Source organism: Vanessa cardui, chromosome 14 (genome assembly GCF_905220365.1).
Source record: "Vanessa cardui chromosome 14, ilVanCard2.1, whole genome shotgun sequence".
NCBI lineage: Eukaryota > Metazoa > Arthropoda > Insecta > Lepidoptera > Nymphalidae > Vanessa > Vanessa cardui.
In genome coordinates this window covers 6,423,189-6,439,580 of record NC_061136.1, presented here as the reverse complement: position 1 = coordinate 6,439,580, position 16,392 = coordinate 6,423,189, and positions in this window count along the sequence as shown.

The following is a 16,392-nucleotide window of genomic DNA, read 5'->3' as shown; positions in this document are numbered from 1 at the left end:
CAACAATCTAAAATGTATGCCGAACAATAAATCACTTGAAATCTAACCACAGTCACCATGATAATTCTTCTATATTTTACAAAAATAAATTCAATGATATTCTATATAAGAAATTTCAGAAACTTTATTAATAGGATACAAGTGCTAAAAAATCTTAGGAGTGTCATTTTGTATAAGTATACATATGAATCCAATATGTATATCTTCCTCATTAGATAGACATTCGCCGGCTGGTGGCATATAAGACCTAATTATATTTTTACTCTTTGCAGGAAAGACGCTCAAATAGCTTCCTAAGTTTGTAATCGCTCAAAGAAACGTCGGTATGCTCTAAGTTCTTATGCCACTTGCATACACTGGCACTCTCTTTCCTAACTAGAATGCATAAACACCATTGATGTTTGACGGTAAAATGATTAGCGCGTGAGTGGTCCCAGTGACGCTTGCAAAAAGAACATCTATGAAGGCAATCCATATCAAAGCCTCGTCTCTCTCGTTTTTCATTGATTTATTGAAGACTGCATACAAAAGCTTTCATCCATCTGTCTAAAACGTCTAGATCAATTATATTTCGATTCGACGCCATGACGCATGCATTCGTTTCAGGATTTGACGTGAAAGATATCAAATTACTAACTGAATAATATTATTATATATGTATATCTGTCTCTTTTTCCGTCATCATTTTAAAATGCAATTTACGCACTTGACACATTTGTTTTATTTAAATAATAAATTCGAAAATATTCAGTCAATTTTCCCATCAATTTTAGCTCGACTCAGATCCAATTATGATACATTGAGTTTTAATTGTTACTTTATTATTTTTATACTAATCATGACAGTTATTTACTTTTTACATCTTATCAAGAATGTCGACGTAAAATCTATAAAATTGACTTGATGGGCTATGTGGGGCTTCATACGAAAACGTTTAGGTATGTTGTAGATCTGCATTTCGGATCTGAATATACATAGACATGAATAATATTTTACCGGTTATATTACAGATATGATTATGAAATAATTTCGGATAATCCGATTGTTTTGGACAGTTTTGGTTACGGATTATTTAGAAGTTGCAAAAGAAAATATTAAAATATATTAACTTTATTTGTTTTATTTAGTATTATGTTTAATCACACAAAAATAAACAGATAACTTTAATATATTTAATATATTTTTGTATGAATATGTGTATATATATTATATGATAATTATTATTTAATATACAGTAAACATTATAACATGTGACACCACCCTTCTCTGAAATCATGACTGTGTTTCTAAGCCCATCAGGTTGTCTGGTAGAAATCGCTACCTAGCGATAAGACCGCCTTATTGTGCATCTACTTTTATTTTGTATATATTTCATTTTTATTGTTAAAATAACTGTGTTACTGTGGTGTACAATAAAGTATATTATTATTATTATTATTATATAAGTAACAATATAATTATAAATATAATTATAAAAATAACATCCCCGAAAGGTGCTCCACACATTATCATCTAACACCGAAACGCAATAATGATTTGGTCTGATTAAATGTGAGATTGTTACATTTTAATACCCAAGTTGATGTGATATGATTAAAATTTCTTACAGTACCTATGCACGGTTGTGACCACCCTCTATAAGGAGGCATATTAACCCATCTACCTACGTATTAAATAAATATAAAACGAAAGATTTTTTTATAAATTCAAGCCTGAAAATATATTTTTTATCAATATGCGCGTACATAAATTAGATTTGAGTTGTTAAGCTCTCAAACGTAAACCTACCTAAAATTAAATTCATTTCTGAAAAAAAAAGCGACGCCGATAGAATTTTAATCACGGCTACAAGTGATGTTTTTCCAAGATAAAAAATTCTCACGTCCGTCGCGTAAATATGAAAAATTTTCACTGTTTTACATTAGTTCCAGCGCTTACATTAATTTTTTTGCCGAGTTGAATGCGGTTATTATTGCCGGGAATTGTTTCTTCTTAACAAAGCACAGTTGGAGTGGTTTCAAATTACAAGCATTTAATATCAATTTTAATATAACTTAAGTGCTCTACTAAATAGAGTACCTGGATTTTAACCAATCGCGAATTTTATGCTGTTGCAGTCTGTCAAGTGAAAAATTGTTGTATAATTTATATTATGTTTAGAGATAAAGGTATATGATGTAATGAGAAGTTTATTTTAGTAAGGCAACATAGAGACGAAATAAATAACGTAGTCTAGTTTGGTCATCTAATTTGTTTTTATTGAAGAGAAAATGCGAAAGTTAGTTTAATAATTCATGGAAAACAAATACGTAACGGTTTTAACATATAAAAATATTACGAATCAATATTTTTATTTAGTATTAAAATATTCAAATTTTACGAAACCTACACGAATAGATATACAATGTGTTGTAGGTATACACACAAACACATACACACACACACACACCACACACACACACACACACTCACACACACACACACACACACACACACACACACACACACACACACACACACACACACACACACAGAAAGTCACTGGTATATTCAAGTAAGATTATTATATCTATTAATAAGACAAATATAATAGAACAAACTAACTTATTAAGACGGAAACCATTTTAAAACAAATCTTAAACATGGAAATTTTTGCGTCATATCTATTCGTAGACTAAATAATGGCAAACTAAAATAAATTCTCTAAGTAAAGTAGAGACGATAAGTAAACATTTTGTGTATAGAAAAGACGAAATTTAACGTTACACGTTTTATCTGACATCTTACCAAGAAGCATACCCTTCCAACATCGAGTGGTTTGTCAATAGTTCAATACAACTACGGAAAAGCTTTACTTACTCGAGACTTCTTGTTAAGTATGCCTCGCTATATTTATACAAGAAGGCACTTGTGGCCAACTTACTCCTAACTTTAAATATATTTGCCTTTTATAAATAAAACCAAGTACTAACTCTGTCTTCGTATAATACAATAAATCAATAGTCATGGAAACTGCTAGGTTTATAAATACGACCTTATAATAAAAAAATATAAGCTTTCAATTATGCATTATTAGGAGAAATAGAAGGCTTAAATTTTATCCGATGATCGAAGGTTTAAACCAAGGCAAGCAACAATTAAATTTCTTGTGTTTATAATTTATCTTGTCCAGGGCGATGAAGGAAAACGTCGTGAGGAATCTTGCTTGTATCTAATTTCAAAGAAATCCTGCCACATGTGGATGCACAAAGCCTTTTGGAACAGCGTAGTTATATATGCTCCTGACCTTCTCGTCAAAAGTGAGGAGGCTGTATGCGGCTGCTGCATGAGTTTACATTTTTTGTTTAATTCAAACGATGCTCACATTTTTCTCTTAAATATAAACAAAAGAAGAACGATAATCTAGTTAATGAATTTTAATTTAAAAATAATGGTTGCAAGGATTTGATAGTCTGTGACATATTTCCCTATCTACAATAACATGCCGTCCAAGCTTGAAATATTTTCGCTATATAAGCGGCTTTAACGCAGTCGTTCCACTGCGTACATACAATACATGTTCAAACTCGTTATGTGCTTATTTATAAAACCAGAAAATAAATAATAACCGTCACGGCCCACCCATCTAATGTGAAAAATTGAGTGAAAGAATTGGTAATAAATAAACTTTATTTACGAAAAAGGATCTGATGGAAAGTGGTCACTATCTATATGCCCATTAGTGGCGCAAGATAAGAGAATTTAAGAATTCTTGACTTCTCAAATGCCCCACTAACCAACTGGTTAGTTGGTAACTACCGAACTGAGATATTATGTCAGGTGTGCCTGTAGTTACTGACTCATACACCCTTTAAACTGCAACACAACAATACAAAGTATTGTTGCACCAATGTTTGGTGGTACCATATATGATACGTGGGTGGTACCTACCTATTTGCAGTAATTTTAACCCCTATATGCATGATCCAAAAGTGAACCATTTTTGAGTTATCACGTTTTTTAGCTTTTTTCAAAATTTGTCAAAAATGCAACTTCAAAAAGTTATTTAGAAAAAAATATCAATAAAAATCTATTTATTTCTTCTGATTTATAAAAACGAATAAACATTGGATATTTATGAATATTTAAAAAATCATTATCATCAGCTCAAATTTAAAAATGGGGGTCGGACAACGATATTATATATTTTTTCCTCAAAAATGCCTTAAAAACTAAAAAAAATATTATGAAACTTGTTCTGCAGATTATTTTAAAAACATAACCATTTCCTTAGCTTTCCAAAAATGTATATAAACTAGGAATTTATTTCAAAGCAGCCGAAATAAAATGACCAGAAAGAACGCTGGTGGGAATTCGTATTCGAAAAATTCCCACAAAATTAATTAAAAATAATATCCTATGTAAAAAATCTTACTAACTCGCTTAACTTACTTACTTAATACAAGTTGAAAATAAAATTTAAGTACATAAATAGTTTAATTGCTAAACAGTTCAATGCCCAAAACTCTTACACCTACTAGAAAATATAGACAAACTTATATTTCGTTTACTAGACAGATGTGTAGGTAAATTTATTAAAAATGTTTTCTTCGTGTAAAATCATTTTTAATTTAGTATCTTCCATAACAAAAGCAGCTTTTAACATTTCTAGAAAACGTTTACCGAGGCAGCCTCTTGGCGATTAGAGTACAATGCCGTACAAGTTTATTTCACATTTTCTTATTATATAAAAATATGAACAAAGAGAACTGGCTCCTTAGAAATATTTGTTACGGCACTTAAGTAGCGTCGCGTGACTTGTTGTCAAGTTAAATTATACCAAGAATTATTTTGAGATGATATATTAGAATATTTTCAACATTTCTTTACGATCCACCATACTCGTATATTTTTCAGACAAACAAAAATACGAGATTGTCACCCCGCAGCTAATTATCTAAATACACAACAAATAGCTCTAACTAACCTGCTTTCGTATATCAGTGTCAAAATAATATATGATGCTATTGTTATACATATAACTAAATTATATATAACAGTTAGTGTTTTAAATTTTTTTCTTCCCTTCCCCAGTTCCTATGATGAACTATGCCCTCAAAGTATATAGATGATTAGCATCAAAGCTTTCGCGTATGGATCACCTATAAATAGTTATCACGCCCAGTATTTTAAAACCGATAAGTGCGCTATGTCTGTTTCTATATCGTTGAAATCCGAAGACTCCTCTGACAGATCTTACAACACAATGACTCTCTTCGAGTTCTCTCAAAACCCTTCACCTGTATTAGTACCTATATATCGTCTTCATAAAAAACGATGCTTACACCTTCAAGGGAGATTAAGGAACATCTATGCCAAGTTCGTCAGGACAAGTACTCACCACACACCTTTACCATGGTCTTACAATTATGCATTAGAATCTTTTAACAAATAAGTGGATAATATAACTTCTTAAAATGCATGATGCTTTAATGAATAACTACAGTTTTAAAATCAAAGCGGCTTTATTCGCATGTAGTGGCAGGTTTTCATGTAAATGGCCTTGTAATATTCCAGCGGCTCCGATATTATCACATTAAAGTTTATGCATGCAATATTCTTTGGTGGTGGCGGTTTAATTTCGTAATGGCTTCACGGGTCAAATTACTTTATGCAGGTAATTTTTGTTTCATCAAACTACTCAAAGCGTTATGTCTAGTGAAGAGTTATTACGGAATATAAATATCAGTCAAAAGTAAAAATATGGGGTATTCATTGTATTAACGTTCTGGAGCACTTTGACATATTATGACATATACAAGTTAGATATAACATACGTAAAGATTGTTCTCACTTACAGTTTAAAAAGTTTATTGAGACTAAATGATGAATAAGTAAATCTTATTATTAATTAAAAGAGTATTTTTTAGAAAAACCCCCTAGACTTAGGTTAGGGCTCCATCACAGGATACTAAATATTGTAAAAAAACAGCATTGTTAATCCGTTTTTTTAAACTATGCAAGTTTCTTGTCATATTTTCTCGCTGGAGGCTTCTTTCCGAAACGGTGGTAGTATTTAAATATGGACGGTTCAAAAACGCTTCATTGTAAAGTTTACTTGAATAAAATGGATTTAATTTAACTAAATATTATTTACGTCAGTAAAACCCGAATTGCTACTCGAACATACTATATTATACAAAATTTGCAAGATAAAATTATCAGATATTAGATATTGGTCACATTTATATTCTTGGAAATAAAATTTCATTAAAAAAGTATTACAAAGGCAAACGTGTCGTGTCTATGGAAAAATATTGAATACATAGTAACGAATATTTATTTACATATGAATTATTATATATTATATTAATTTTCATTCGCGGCTTTGTTCGGGAGTTAGGGTGGTCGTAAGTTTAAGACTTGAAAATTATATCTTACCTTGGGATTCAGACTTGTTTCATACAAGTTTGTATTTTTTTATACCGAATTATAATAATTTCGGCCTAACCAATACAGCGCAATAGACAGACATACAAACAGAGATATTCATATTTATAATACAAGAATTAGTACAGATTTTGGTATTGATAGTGTGTAGTTACAGGACATAAGAGAAAATGCTCATCTTTTATCTTTTACAAATAAATACAAGACATATTAAGAAGATATTAACTCAGACGAGTTTACTCACATTTGCAACACGAGCAAACGACACACAGCGGTAAACACCGCCCACAGACATTGGCTTTATCAGAAAAAATGACCATTCCTCACATCACCAATTCGCCAACGTTGGGAGTTAAGATGAAACGTCACATGTGCCTATAGCTCACTCACCCTTCAAACCACAACACAACAATGGTAACTATTTATGTTTGACGGTAGAATATTTTGATTAGTAGCTGACTACACAGACGAACTGACACAACGCTACCACTGAGCATTCAACTCATGTTCCAAATTTAAAATATATTAACGACATTTATAATTTTTTTCTATTAGACGTTAAGGTAGCTCTTTCTATTTCGTCCTTCATTACCTGTATAAGGGAACGAAATAACTCTTAAGCTTTTGAAGAAATGTGGAAGTCGTAATTACATACTTCAACACGATACATAGTTAACATTTAATACACTTTAAAGGCAATTGATGTAATTATGGAAACCGAGGTGAGTCAAATACCTAATGGTTATTGCGAAAACTCATAATTGAGGCTAGCGGCAATGATCCCCTAAAGTGGTTAGGCGACACTTTAATTGGACGGATAATAGTAGACAATTAGATAGTCTAACTTGAGTATTCGTGCCATGATTATTACTTAATAAAAGGTATAGAAATAAGCTCAATTAACCATGTTTAGTGAATAGTATAATATATACGAAAACGCTGTTATTTAACTTAATTTAAAAGCAATATTTTTTTACCATAAAATGGAGCTATTTTGCAAACATACAAATCTTCTTTGGATAGAGGTGATCACTTACCAAAGTGATCACTACCAAAGTAGGACATTGGAAATTAGAATTATATGTGATAATTGGGTGTTACTTACCCAGACGTTATACAAGCCCTAACACTAAGCAAACTATTGAAACTACTTTTAATGTAATTCAATAAATATACAATTTCAATTATGTCGACTAATGAAAATATTAATGATAAAAGTATCTTTTGAGCCAAATAACAAATATCCAGACAAATTATCTTTCGCATTTATAAAGATGGAAATTTATCAAAGAAATTGATTTTTTTGTTTTGTCTACAATTGTTTATTACGAAAACTATGTGTATAAATGAAAAGGTTAAAATGAATGGAAAAATAAAGTAGTCATCAATATAAAACAAAGTCGATTACCGCTATCTGTTCATGTTTTTAATCTTTAAAAATACACAACGAAATTTTATGTGTTTTTTAAAGACGATAGATTGATTCAAGATTTATACAGTAACTAGTTTTAGTGCATATTTGTATATATTTAAGCATTTAATGTTATTAATTCTTATGTTAATAAAAAGCAGAGAAAAGTTTATGTGCATAGAACATTTTTTTTTTTTTTTTTTTTTTATAGTATAGGTTGGCGGACGAGCATATGGGCCACCTGATGGTAAGTGGTCACTATCGCCCATAGACATTAACGCTGTAAGAATTATTAACTATTCCTTACATCGTCAATGTGCCACCAACCTTGGGAACTACGATGTTATGTCCCTTGTGCCTGTAGTTACACTGGCTCACTCACATGCACAATATATCTTATGTATATACGACAACCTCCGTGGTCGAGTGGTGAGTACACCGGTTTTCAAGGGTACGCCACTCCGAGGTCCCGGGTTCGATTCCCGGCCGAGACGATATAGATAATCATTAGTTTTCTATGTTTTCTTGGGTTTGGGTGTTTGTGGTACCTTCGTTACTTCTGATTTTCCATAACACAAGTTAGCTACTTACATTGGGATCAGAGTAATGTGATGTTGTCTCATATTTATATTTATTTATATTATTATATACGATACATATAACAAAAATTTCAATAATTTATTTATTTTTGTTTGTCTGTCTGTCAGTTTGTTTCGGCTAATCTTTGGAACGCTGGACTAAGTTTGACGGACAGATAGCTGACTTAATAAGGAATAACTTAGGCTACAATACTAACCTTCTTAACTCAATAAATCCTTCTTGGGGCAAGATATTCGTTTCTACTGTAAAATTTCACAGATATTTTTAACTTTGCCGTTTCATAAATTTAAATCTTATGCAAAAATACGTTGGTAAAGAAAAATATTATTCAGTACAAGGTTATGCAGACGATAAAAAAGCATGGAATTAATAGGTGTGGATTTCTAGTCAGGATAAATTACATACATACATATATAAATAATTATAATTAACTAACATGATTGTATATTTAGATGGTGATAATGGTGGGAGCTTCACTTAAATTAGTTATTAAATGACGATTCTAAAGTGCTTGTAAAAGCCTACTTCAATAAAGTATATTTTGATTTTGTTAAATTTGCGCACAAAATCAAGGGCTACGCTGGTACTTAATATAACTGCTAATTAACACAATCGTTCCTTTTTTTAAACAAAATAAATCATCAATTATATACGATTTCATTTAATATCAATGTATACAATCTCTTTGCTATTTTTAGTATATCCACATAACACTGAGTCGAGGTAACTGTATCATTATCGTTCCAAATTTAAATTATAAATAGCTCATAAATAATTGTGCGATATTTATATAATTTCAAAATTAATGACTAGAACTTTCCCTCTTATGTAATACAGTTAAGCTATCTGTGTGGAGTAATGTGGGAACATTCGGAGATATCGCAGTTTACGCTCCATAAAGCAAACACATCCGACTCACACAAGTACAGACATCGTAATACAAAACAAATATAGAAGACTACGATAAATTCAAGCAAATCTAACGAAACACGGTTCGATGTTTGGTTTACTCTGAACGTGTTTACTTTTCGAATGTAAGTTTCCTACAAACGTTACTTTAACCGTAGGAATATGCAATGAAAACTTAAATCCCATTCATTTTGTGTAAACACAGCGAACGTTTCTGTCATGAAATTGTTTTCAATAGCTTTATAATAGAAAACTAATATTTAATGTATAAGCAAATATAATAACGTTAGTGTAAGGCTGAATAAATTTCCGTTATAACCTTTTCATACTAAGAAAACATTACTTTCATAAATAATGATCATTCTTGATGGAAACATCATTTGCCGTTAGTCGGGGTAAGGCGACTCGTATGCGGTGACGACCTTCATAATCTCCATAGAATATTTTTTAAAGCTTATAAATGAAACGAATAAATCATAAGTATCTTCTAAATGTAAAAATATTATTATTATATATAGAAAATAAAGTGTTTTCTTCATTATTATAAAAAAATGAAAACTTGCCTTATACAAAGTAATTATAACAAAATGAAACTAAGTTTACCGTTCATTATTATACCATTTCAAATTTTACAACAATTATAATAATACATTATGTTAGAAATTTTGTCTAGTCCCAAAATAAAAATATATGAAATTTATTAGCCCTTCGTTTGTGTTTATAAAAATATTATTTAAACGTGTTTTTTCACGTAATGCAATCAACACGTTATGCAACCCTATACTGACAATCCAAAGTAATAATTAATCAAATTCCGTAACAACAAACTTATCATATTATATATCAACTTGTCATATCGTATGACGAACAAATTTCCACTTATATCATTTTATCAATAATTTTGAGTTTATTATTGCATGCAGATTTTACCCAATATTTATAAAAATTGCGTGATTATGCATAGCGGTAAAAAGCATTTTCCGTTCTATATCGAATTTCCGATTCTCTGAGCGAAAATGAACCAACCCTCCTGACACCAGTGGAGGCAATGAGACGAGAAGTTAAATCTTTTAATTTATTTTTTTCTATTATTACATCAAGGTTTGTCACGAATGCAAACGGCACAGTTACATAAAATGGAACATGATAAATGATGCTGTTCTTTTATTAAATATGTTATTGTATAATTTGATTTTCTAGAAAAAAATGTTTAATTTAAACACAAACTAGTACTATCACACTTTAAAACTTTTAAGTCAGATATCAAAAATATCTTTCATCACGTCACAATTGATTCTAATTATATAAAAGGATAAAGTGTTGGAATATGAATTATGTATATATATAGTAGGACGCCGAGATGGCCACAAGGTTAGATCTTAACCGTTGATTTCGGATTCAAGCCCACTGAATTTTTATGTCCTTAATATGTGTTTATAATTTATCTCAAGCTATTACAGTTAGGTATATTGTACGAAACTCCACCTTAACCCTTCAGGTGCCTGGTGGGTCTGACAGACCCGTCACTTCAAAAAATCAACGATAACTTTTAAATTTTTGGAGCAAACCCGCTACACTCCTGAGTAGCTTCGCGATACAAACTAACGGCTATTTTGACTACTCTTCCGCTGTCCGCAATGTACACCCGTCCGAACAACACGCATTTTGTGTGCGCTTGGGTCTCAGGGACCCGACCAGGCACGCGGCGTAACTTTTAATCTTTAAGCTATTATTTTTGTTTTGGCTCTTTAATTTATATTGGGTGGTAAATTATTTGTGGAAAAAATATGAATACAGTTATAATGGCTGGGCGATTAATAAACGATGAAATTCGCCTAGCTTCAAAGAGAAATTTTGAAGAAAATGAATATGAGGATGTAATTTTTGATGAAAGTGAATGTGAGTCAGACACATGATTCTGATGATGACAAGGAAGAAGTAAAAGTCTATAACGAACCAAATAACAGTAATATCATATACACAACCAAATGAAAGCGATTTATATGTCCCAGCCATTATGTAATTTTGGTCACAGATCAATATATAAAGGTCTTGATTGTTATTTCTGGATTCTCAACACTACTGGCATAAACCCAAAAGTTAGTAATATGTTAAACAATTCTGATACACTTACAACTAGAAGGAACTTTATAAAAAAATGGGCATGGTATTGACTGCTCCACATCAGACTAAACAACGTAATAGTTGAAAGAAACAAAATCTTACAAATACTTTACGTAAGAGAATCAGCTCTCATTTAGGGGAACCCTCAGAGCCACCGCCCAAAAGACATGATGCTGGTAGAAAAATGTGTTGTTATGTATGTCCTTGCCAAAAAGATCTCAAGTCTAAATACATCAGTGTCTCTTGCACAAGTCATATTTGCTTGGAACACGCAATTTTCGTTTGCGATAATTGTCACATAAATACTGTTTAGTTATAAGCAATGACTTTGTTACTTTTAGATCAAAATATAATAGTTTGTAAGTTGATTAATTAGTGCCTTAAATTAATGTGAAGTCTGATTGTTGATCACAATTAAAAAGTTTAATATTGTTGATTTAAACATAAGTGTTTATTTTTATTACGTAAAATTAGAGTCTTTTTAATTTTTTTAATGTGACTTTGTAGAAGAACTTTTGTTTCATTTTATTTTTAATTCATATAACTAAACAGCTCTAAAATAAATATAAACACATTATTTGTCGTTCTGTCTAATGCAATAAGTAAAAAACAAGTATTTTGTTACCGGGTCCCACAGACCCACCAGGCACGCCATGTGAGTTTTACCCGGCGGCGACGGCGACGGCGGTTGGAAGATTGTTTTATAAATTTTTGTGCGAGGAAAGCCGCAGGTTCAGTTAGTATAATATATATATTGGGTTAGGTCGCCTTTATTGTCTTAAGAATTTTTGAACGATTTGATTATTTATTTTGAAATATTATAATTTGGAATTTATAAAATTCCAAATATAATGTTAAAGTTAGGTCATATATTTTTTTTTAAATGAAGTATTAAGAAATACAATTTAGGAATCCTGTTTACTTGTTCAATTTAAATAAAATAAAAATTCCTTATTAATTGTACCTCACATTCTTGCTATATCAAAATTTTAAAAATACATGAATAATTAATTATTAAACTTTAGCATTTCCTCTTCTTTCTAATATATTAACAATTTGTAATCAAGAAGAATTGGCCTTGCAATTTAAAATTAAAAATATATATAAACAACTTCAGCTTCATATAACTTTGAAAACCGTTGAATCTGCTGTGCTAGAATTGAACGCAATAGTAAATTGAGCATCAACCCTAGTAACAGTTAGGTCATTCACAGGTCGTAGATTTAGGTACTTTCACGTTCGTAACATGCGTAGATACCTATCTTTTTATTTGCTAAACACTCTATTGCTTTCTAAACATTTTATTTGATCATTTTAAATTTATTTTTTCTCAGACTATATAAAAGAATTTTATTGTTTTCAAATATAGGTAAAATAAATCCGTAGTGTTATATTGTACAGGTTTAATTCGAGAAATGTTGACTGGTATAAATCAGATTTTGTATGTTGAAAAAGATTAACTACTGAATTTCTTGCCGGTTATTCTCGGTAGAATCTACTTTCCGAACCGGTGGTAGCTTCACTTAATTGTTAAATGACGATTCAAAAGTGCTTCTAAAAGCCCACTTGAATAAAGTTTATTTTAATTTTGATTTTTGATGATTTTGCGTATTGTTTAGTCTGTAATCTATATTAATATTATAAATGTGAAATTAGCCCTGTCTATCTGTCGCTCTTTCGCGACCAAATTTTAATGAAATTTGGTATAAAGCAAACTTGAACTGCAAGAAAGGACACAGGTATTTTTTGCCTATCACATGACAACCAGCACCAATCAAAACCCTAAAACTCAACTCAACTCCTAGTATACCATAAAATGAATAAGACAAACCTAAAATCATTTTTTCAAGATAATATACTCAAGCAATTATAGTGTTCTTACAAACACGGTAGAAAATACGCAACTATACCCTTCATATATGTATTCCTTTATACATACTTATATTTAAGGATTTACAAATAGTTTGTCAGTGTCGTATACGAGTTTGTTTTCAATATTATGTATATATTCCATTAATTGATTGATCGAATAAACTTTTCATAATGTTGATATTCTATTAACTACTAAACTGAATCTGGCATTTTTAAGTAACGAATGTTTCTCTCTCTGTATGTCTCTCTAAATTTCGTTTTCCCAATCCATTTGTGAGAACCACCAGCCCAAGAGGATTTAAGCTAATGCAGCAGCGAAAATGGCTGAAACAAGAGACGAATTCGCCCATCCCTAGTGGGCGAATTCGGGCCTAAAGCTATAATCTCGACTGAAAAAACACAGCACTCTGATAGACTATTACGGCCAAAAGGATTATTGGCATTGGAGCAACATATCAATTAAAATAGTGAAAAATATTGCAATGTTTCTACATTTTAAAAGTATATTTTCGAATTTTTTCTTTACATCTAAAATTCAAAAAGGGATAGCGTATTGTAATTGAATTTAATAATTTATTGAATCGTAAAATAAAATGTAAAATACCCATCTGAGGGAAAAAAACATATTCTAGTCTTTTCGCGGTAAAATTTTATACCACGCGGTAAGAAAAGTACATAAGTCTTCCTTAAAGGCCGGCAACTCACCTGCAAGCCCCCAGGTTGCAGATGTCCAAATCACATAAAAAAACATTCTCTCATTAAGAAGCCTGATGTATTAAACTCCAAACATCAGTAAGCTATTAACGGTCTGAGATTTTCATACTTAATAGTAAGCCTTTTATTGTTTTCAATAAACATTGAGCTAGTATATAGTGACTACAAATTGAACCCACCCATAAGGACAAATAAGACCACTATTTGTGGGATGAGCCTTGTTTACGAGTATACAGTCGTTGTCCACTGTGGTGTTCATTAAACAAGTAATTAGACACGTTTGCCGACCGCTCGTGAGACTTAGACCGCACGATGAGATTCCAAATGTAAACTGAATGAAGATTTAAAGAGAAAATCGCAGACTAATTCTAAATGATTGAAATATTTTCGAACAAAATATTTCAAATTATTTTTGTAAACATAAATAATGTCACTTTATATTAAATATGTTGATATAAGAAATACACGATACTAAACATATAACATAAACAATTTTTATTACTATTAAATAAATTAATCTATGTTTTTTCGATATAATTTAAATAGAAGCCATTATGCTTTTTATGTAGATATTAAAACCCTATCAATAGTCAGCTATTGTAAGCTGGGTTTAATCATAATTGCTTTAACGGTTTTTGCAAAAAGAAGCATTGAACGATAAGTTTACTATAGCTCATATTTTAAGATAATACGTCACTTAAAATCTGTATACTATTATGACGTTAAAACTGTTCGAAATAAAGCATATTTTTGCGTGAGACCAAAACTGATACATACGTACTATAATTAGTATTTTCCTTAAATAATAGATTAAATATAAAATCTAAGTAAAAAGAAAAACTAGCAACGATTATATGTTCTAGTAAATTAAACTAAAACTAAGCGAATTATTATAAAAATATCGATGTCAAAACCAGTAACACTAATATGTTTACACAATTTTGCGCACTTAATTAGAATATTAATATCGCTCGAATCACTAATTGGGCATTTATTTAATAATCGTCTATTTGATACCATTGTGTACATAGATAAAGCATATAGTGTTTGCGGTATTAAAATCACAGTATTTAATATCAAATATTTAACCGGGTATCATTTACATAGATTGCCTATAATATAATATGACGTAACAGCAGGGCCAAATTCGTTGCTGTTTTGTTTTTAAGGTTGAGTAAGGTAATGTATCTGTCTCGTCGGTATAGTTACTGAATATAAGGCCGCAGATCGCGAGGTTCTGAATTCCATCCACAAATCGGAAAAATATAAAGTTTTCCCATACGATATCGATCAATTTTCAGTAACAGCCCAGAGTTTGGAACTAATAATGTGTACATTCACGTACGGTCGGAATAAGAAAATGTTCGTCACCTTAAGATCTATTTTCGTGTGATCAGTACGAGCGATAATCTGCTTTACCAATCAAGAATGACATATTGCGTCGCAATGATTTGATGTTTAGATTTAAAAGATACTAAAATCTTAAGACTTGATAAAGGAATAAATTTGAAAACTGACTAAGGTTTTCTTACTCTGACTGTAGAACGGAGGGCAAATAAAGCCGTTGCTCCTACGCCTGAACTCTTTCGAATTTGCCGTCCCATCGAACTATGAGAGTGTACCTGTGTTTGCATAATATAACCTGCGCAGTTTGCTGGTCTCTAGCTGGTTTCCCTTGAGATCGCCGTGGCCGAAATCGGTCAAGATGACAAAATTATGCCAATGTAATTGTGGGCACAAGAGACGAACGTCTTAGAACCTTTGAGGGTATGAGAAGTGGTTCTGTAATTTGCTAGTATTGCTAAATTAAGCCTTGTGTCAACGTCAGGTTGTCTTGTTATTGAAAAACAAAAACGTAAAAAAAGAAAATAGATCTGTTAACATCTTTTATAAAAAAATAAAAAATAAAAATAAACTTTATTCAGGTCAAGTACAAGCATTTTTGAATCGTCAATTAACAATTAAGTGAAGCTACCACCGATTCCGTAAGTAGATTCTACCGAGAAGAACCGGCAAGAAAGTCTGTAGTTACTCCTTTTCAACATTAAAAAAATAGAAAGTTATGTTAGTTAATACAATTATTTAAATTAATATATCCTATAACCTGGAAGTCAACAGGTATTAATTCCACGCTTTTTTATCATCTACAAAATCTTGTATCGAATAATACGCCTTTTTACCAATGTATTTTTTATAAACGATTTGAATTTACGAAACGGCAAAGTTAAAAATGTTTGCGGAATTTTATTATAGAAACGGATACCTTGCCCCAAGAAAGATTTATTGACTTTGCGGAGTCGGAAACTTTGCGTTATAAGCTTATCCTTGCTCCT